This window comes from Carcharodon carcharias, chromosome 5 (assembly GCF_017639515.1).
Source record: "Carcharodon carcharias isolate sCarCar2 chromosome 5, sCarCar2.pri, whole genome shotgun sequence".
NCBI classification, from domain to species: domain Eukaryota; kingdom Metazoa; phylum Chordata; class Chondrichthyes; order Lamniformes; family Lamnidae; genus Carcharodon; species Carcharodon carcharias.
Window position 1 is genome coordinate 47,437,835 of NC_054471.1, and position 6,867 is coordinate 47,444,701.

Below are 6,867 nucleotides of genomic sequence, written 5' to 3' on the forward strand. Positions count from 1 at the left end.
TTGCCCATCACTAATTGCCCTTGTTTAGAGGGCATTTAAGTGTCAACTACATTGCTGTGGGTCTGGAGTTACATGTAAGCCAGATTTCCTTCCCTAAAGGACGTTGGTAAACCAGATGGGTTTTTATGACAATTAGCAATAGTTTCATGGTCAGCATTAGACTTTTAATTCCAGAATTTTTTTTATTGAATTCAAATTCCACCATCTGCCATGAAAGAAGAAGTATTCAAGGATACGAGTCTGTCACACTACAACAGAGAAAAACCTGTCACCTGCAAGTAGATGCTTCCACAAAAGGACTGGGCACAGCCCTGGTACAAGATGGAAAGCTGATAGTATTTGCATCCAAAGCTCAAACATCAGCTGAGACTAGATATACCAATATAGTAAGAGAATTTTTGGCAGTGTGGTACGCATGCAAGAAATTCCATACTTATTTCAACGGCAGAAAGTTCATAATGGAGATTGATTACCATCCACTAGAGGAAGTCAGCTAGAAAATTCTGTGAAGAGCACCAGCAAGACTACAGTGGTCACTCTTGATGCTTCAGAGTTACAATTTCACTCTGAAATACAAACCATGAGGGGAAATGATGCTAGCCGATGCTCAATCTCAAAAACGCAAGATAAAAGATTTGAATGTAAAGAACCATCACCTAGTGAACATACCACAAAAACTGAGTCAAATTAGAGATGAGATCACTAAAGACAAAGAGTTACGGATGTTCCATCAGCAAGTAATCCAGAGATAGCCTGATAAGATACAGCAATATGGCAGTGTTGATCTATCAGGGGTAACACCTCACTGGATGATGCTGTTCTGATTGTCAGACCCAGAATCATCATGTTTCAGAGAGAACTTCTATGGAAGATACGTGAAGGCCACATGGGGATTGAGAAGTATAAGCTCAGAGCCAGATCAGTTGGAAAGGTATCTACAAAGACATCGAAAGAGTGTAGCATCACCTTCTTATCTCACCTGGAGGTGTCCTTGTAGCGGAGGTATGGATTCCCAGGAGGTTGTGACCTATGCAGTAAATGCCAGAATTATATAAATACACAGCAGAAAGAGGAGCTGATAATGACAGGAATACTACACAGTCTATGGCTTACTGTGAAGGCCGAGTTATTCTCACACAATCAAAAGTGGCATCTCGTACCAGCAGACTATAACTCAAAGTTCCCTTTTAACAGAAAAGTGAAAGATTTGAGATCTACAACAACTATCTTAACAGTTTGCTGAGCAAGGGATTCCTGAAAGAGTAATACGTGATATGGAACCCAATTCATCTCCAGAGAATTTAAGGAATTTGCTGACAGCACAAGTTCAACATCATCACTGCATCACCAAATTACACAAGTGAACATGGTTTTATAGAAAGACATGTCCAGTCATAAAGAGAATGGAATGCTGAGAGACAAAGGAATGAGGGAGCAGGCTCGATGGGCCGCATGGTCTCCTCTTTCTCCTATTTCTTATGATCTTATATTCTTATGCTGTTGAGAACTTAACATACCTAGGCTCTACAATCACCAGCAATTTGTTGTTTAATGTTGAAATCATCACACACATTGCAAGAGCTGCAGCTGTTAGGTCCAAGCTGAGTAAGGGAGTGTGGAACAACAGCAACCTGACTGAGAACACCAAACTGTGGGCAGAATCATTGCACTAAGTGAGGGAGCAATGATGTTTTACCCACTGGCCACAATGGTGGGTTTTCACGCCGCGCCATCCCAAACCCGCCACGTTATTTATGCATTCCTGGGAAACACTCCGTTTCCATGGTGGGCACCATATTTAAAGTCCAGCCGCTTGCACATATCTCAGTGCTTCCAGCCCATGACTGCTGCAGGGAAGATGTCCACGAAAGGCAAAAAGACTGCAGCTCCCAGGTTCAGCGACGTGTCACTTGAACGTCTTTTGGATGCCGTAGAGGCCCACCAGGATGTACTCAATCCCCGCTCTAGCCTCAGGAAGGGCAGCAGCATGACCAGCCAAGCTTGGGAGGTGGTGGCAGCAGTGATCAGCACCAACACACGTCAAAAGATGACAACCATCCAATGCCTCAAGAGGATAAATGAGCTCCTCTGTTCCACCAGGGTAAGTCACACTTCTCATCGCTCTCAACTAACACACTCACAAACCCATCACACATCCACAGGGCCGTCACTCACTGCCAGTTCAAGGGACATCACCATTCACTCTCTAACACTCACCATTATTGTCCTCATCTGGGGACCACTCACCAAGCTCACATGCCAGCTATACTTATCTTCTGGCCTGGCAGGTGTCCTGCTTACACTTTCTCCATCTCTATTCATGCGGGAAAAGCTGGCAGACAATAACAGGGAGAGGCCGTAGACCAGTGGAGGAACACCTGAAATCAAGGACCTCGTGGACTTTGAAAACAGAACCATCCAGCTTGCTGGTGACAATCTGGCCCGGTCCTGTGTTGACGGTGAGGTCGGCAGTGCTCTACCAAGTGAAGGTCCAGCAATGCAACATCCATCAGACAACCATGCTGTGAGTGATGTGTCCTGTTTCACAGGCCACTGCCATGCATTAATTATCTCTCCTTGCTTCCGCAGGCACATCTGGGAAACAGCTGACGGAGTCCATGACCCAGAGCCTCCAATCAAGCCCCGAAGAAACCTTTGAAGAGGAATCTGGAGGAAATGTGAGGATCTATGGGGTCACTGCATGTTGTCATCATCCTCCACAAATCTAGTAGCTATGATGTCTTCCCAAGTGTGCCAGCCTCACCTAACCAGTGCCAGGGCCTCATCCCTGTCATCGTCGCCTTTGAGGACCTCCTCACCCTCAGCCCCGTTGATGCCCTTCTCATCGGAGGAGACATCCAGCTCCTCCATCTCCTTCCCAGCCAGCTTGTTGCCCCATTGTAGCACTAGGCCGTAAAGGGCGCAGCAGGCAATGTCGATGTGTGACACCCTCTGTGGACTGTATTGCAGGGCTCCACCAGACCGGTCCAGGAACCAGAACCTCATCTTCAGCATCCCGATGGTCTGCTCCACCAAGTTGCGAGTTGCAGCATAAGCCTCATTATACCGTTGCTCTGCTGCAGTCTGAGGCTGCTGCATGGATGTCATCAGCCACAGCCTCTGCGGGTAGTCCTTGTTTTCATTAGTGGAAGGATCAAGCACCAGAGGACACTGCTATAAGGTGATTGGCAAAAGAAACAACAGCGACATGAGGAAAAACTTTTTTATACAGAAAGTTTTTAGGATTTGGAATCAGATATTCCACAGATAGCCTCCCTTTTGCTCTAGCATTTGTCTCCTTAAACCCCTCTCCCCTGTTCCTTCCTATCTCACCTCCAACAGTAAATGTGAGGAGCTCATGGACTTCTTTGTCATTAAGATTGAAATAGTCTCTTCAGTTGTCTCTGAACTCTGTCCCTTCACATTGCCACTCAAGCCAAACATTCCCAAGAGTTCCCTCTGCCCTATCCCGGAATTCTGACGTTTCTCCACATTCTCTCCATGTTCCCATGTCACCTCCTGCTTCTTCCACCCTATAACCCTTAAAACAACTGACCCTGCAGCTTATGTTCCAGATCTCCATGCTAGCTGATATTATAAATGGTTCTTCTCTTCAGGTACTGTCCCCCTCCCTTTCAATTCTATCATCATCAGTCTCTCTTCAAAAAAACCTTGACACCTTTGGCCTTGCAAACTACCTTAGCATTGCCAAACCCACTTTGCTCCCAAATTCCTGCCCATCTTTCCCGCAACTCCATGTTTGAAACTCTCCAATCAGGTTTCTATCCCTGCCACAGCACTGAACCAGTCCTAATCAAGTTCCAAAATTATATCCTCTGTGACTGTAACCGTGATTATCCCTTGTCATACTTCTAGACACATCTGCAACCTTTGACACAGTTGATCACACCACCTTCCTCCAATGGTTTTCCTCTATTGTCAAATGAGTGGACTGCCCACATTGCATAGAATCAGAGAACGGTTACAGTACAGAGGGAGGCCATTGGGCCCTTCATGTCTGTCCTGGCTTTCTGCAAGAGCTACTCAGCTAGTCCCATTCCCTATCTGTTTCCTGTGGCCCTGCAATTTTTTTCTCTTAGACAATTATCCAATTCTCTCTTCAAAGTCATGATTGAATCTACCTCCACCATGCACTCAAGCAGTGCATTCCAAATCCTAAAAACTGCCTGTATAAAAAAGTTTTTCCTCATGTCGCTGTTACTTCTTTTGCCAATCACCTTGAAGCAGTGCGCTGTGGTTCTTGATCCTTCCACCAATGAAAACAGTTTCTCCATGTCTACTCTGTCCAGATCCCTCAGGATTTTGAACACCTCTTTCAAATCTCCTCTCATTTGATCCTAGGCCTCCGAGTTAAATCAGATTTTTCTTGTTACTTAAGAAATTTAGCTTCTATATTGTATCAAAACTCAGAACATTTAATTCAGAATTGCAATTCTCCTGGGAGCTCCCACTTTTAACTTAATACTTTTCCTGCTCTTGGTGTTGTGTTCTCTCAGATATGTGTGAATAAAACAATGCAACCAGCCAAATAAACAAATAACAAAAGATAACAATGGCAAATTCCAAGTGTAACATGTCATATTAGTCCCCGCCTTAAAGACCTTTCTTCATAAGAAATGGTGAAAATCCACAAGCAGATGAAATCTGAGTACATAGGCTAGATTGCAGATTGCAGCAGGAAAGATGAGCTCAGATCTGGAAGGACTTTGATAAGCAAATCAGGTTATATATGGCATGATAGTTTGCAAGGACAAGGAGGGCAAGGGTTCTTCTAAGGAGGGCATACAATTTTCAAATTCAAGATAAGAATGTTTTTTTAAATTGGGAAACTAACATAAATCTGATGAGTCATTATAAAGGGATACTGGCCTAATGGTTATAGTATTCAACTACCAGCCATGAAATTGAGAGTTCAGATTCATGCCTGACAAACTGAATTCATGAAATCAGCTACTCAGACAAAGTGACCTTTGCTACCATATTCTAAACTTGTGTAAGACATTGGTTAGAGCATTGCATGCATTGCTGGCACTTCATTATAGGCAATCTATTACAATCGTGGAAATTATTCACCAGACTGATACCAGGAATGAGAAGTTATAGTTATAAAAATAGGCTAGAAAATTGTGGCCTTTTTACTTAGAACGAAAAAGGTTAAGAGAGATCTAATAAAGATTTTCAAAAGAATAACATTTTTCACAGCATAAATAGTGAAATATCGTTTCAAATGGTTGCCAAATATGTAACAGGGGAGCATAGATTCACTGGAAAAATATAGAGGGAGTTTGGTTATTAGATCATTAAGTTATTTACCATAAATGGTTGTTAAGGAAGAAGTTCTAACATAGTTAGAAAGGGGATTTGAAAAGGAATAATATAAAAGGCAATGAGGAAAGTGCAAGGAAATGAGAGCAGAGTAGATAGCTCTAGCTAAGAACTAGCACTGACACTGACATGATAGACTGAACGGTTGCTTTCTATTGTGTAAATTCAACAATTCTACAAACCACTAAATGCTTCTACATTTCATTTCTGTATTCTTCTTTAATGTAATTTTTTTTCCCTGGATAGACAGATTGCTTTTTGCCCTTTTTCAATTTTGCAGCGCTTTTCATGCTTATGCAAAGGAAAGGAAAACTGGGATCTGATTAAGAAATTTTCTTCATTACGTTGGAATGAAGGACAGATTTACATTTTCTATGTCCATATACAGTGAAACCAAAAAAAAAAACAAAATCCTTTGCTAAGTTTACAATTTTCAGAATCAATGCAGCCAGATTATTCAAAGTATAGCTGAAGGTTATTTCACACAGAAAGGGTCAGTATGTGGTCATTGCTCAGAATAAAGGAGGATTACTCACTGAGGAGTGCTGCCTCTCGTTAAACATAATGCATCTTTCTTGTTCATGTTCAGCAGCAGTTTTTTTTCATATTTTCAGCGTGGAATGCAAGATTACTACTGGCATCCTGCATCAGTTTCAAGCAAGTTTGAAGAATGTCAATTGCTCCAAAATATATTGCTTTCTTCATTCAGTTAGGTAGTAAGATTGGTTTTAATTTTCAAAGTTCAATGTTAAAACAAGCATTAGCAACAGTTTATGGGCTCCTGACATTCGCTTCTATAGAGTATTCATTATTAATTCTGTACTTTCAAAAGCTGTCTTCTATAGCCTGAGTAATCCATGAGCCTCTTGATTTCAATAGGCACCACACACTGCCTGGCTTGTTTCCACAAATGTAATGTTTTTATTATGTGTTGGATTACAGAGCTTTCCTTTACCCCCTGCTTCAAAGTCTCCAAGTCTATCCACTCCAAGCCAAAATTGCTGAGATCTTACAGAGATGGAATCTCAACTGCAGCAGCATTGAGGATTATCGCTGGCCTCAGCATAACCCAGGCAGGACTGGGGAAAAATTAAACAGGGTTCCCAATCTTACTATCTGGTGACCTTTGCTATTAAGTACGTATGTATTGTTGCTGGTCAGGACAGGATCCAGCTGAGTTTTAATAGCCCCTCGGTCATATACACTGTTGTTGCTCAGTATGAATACTAGCACACGGCCACTTGGGAACTGGAGGGCTTCCGTGGCCATGGAACCACATCCCAGCATGATCAATACCCTCTGGCAGCCGGAAAAATATTGTATACCAAAGGTCCATACTACATTATTGGTTAAATACCTGAATCTTCAATACTCATTTTACTTGTTTTATCCATAGATTTGCCAGTATTCCTGACTGGGTCAATGCTTTGTTATTTTTTAAGTTCCCTGCACGTAAGTTCCCTCCTGTGCAGACTTGATACTCATGTTCAGTTTAAAGAGTGCTGCATGGACATAAGACCA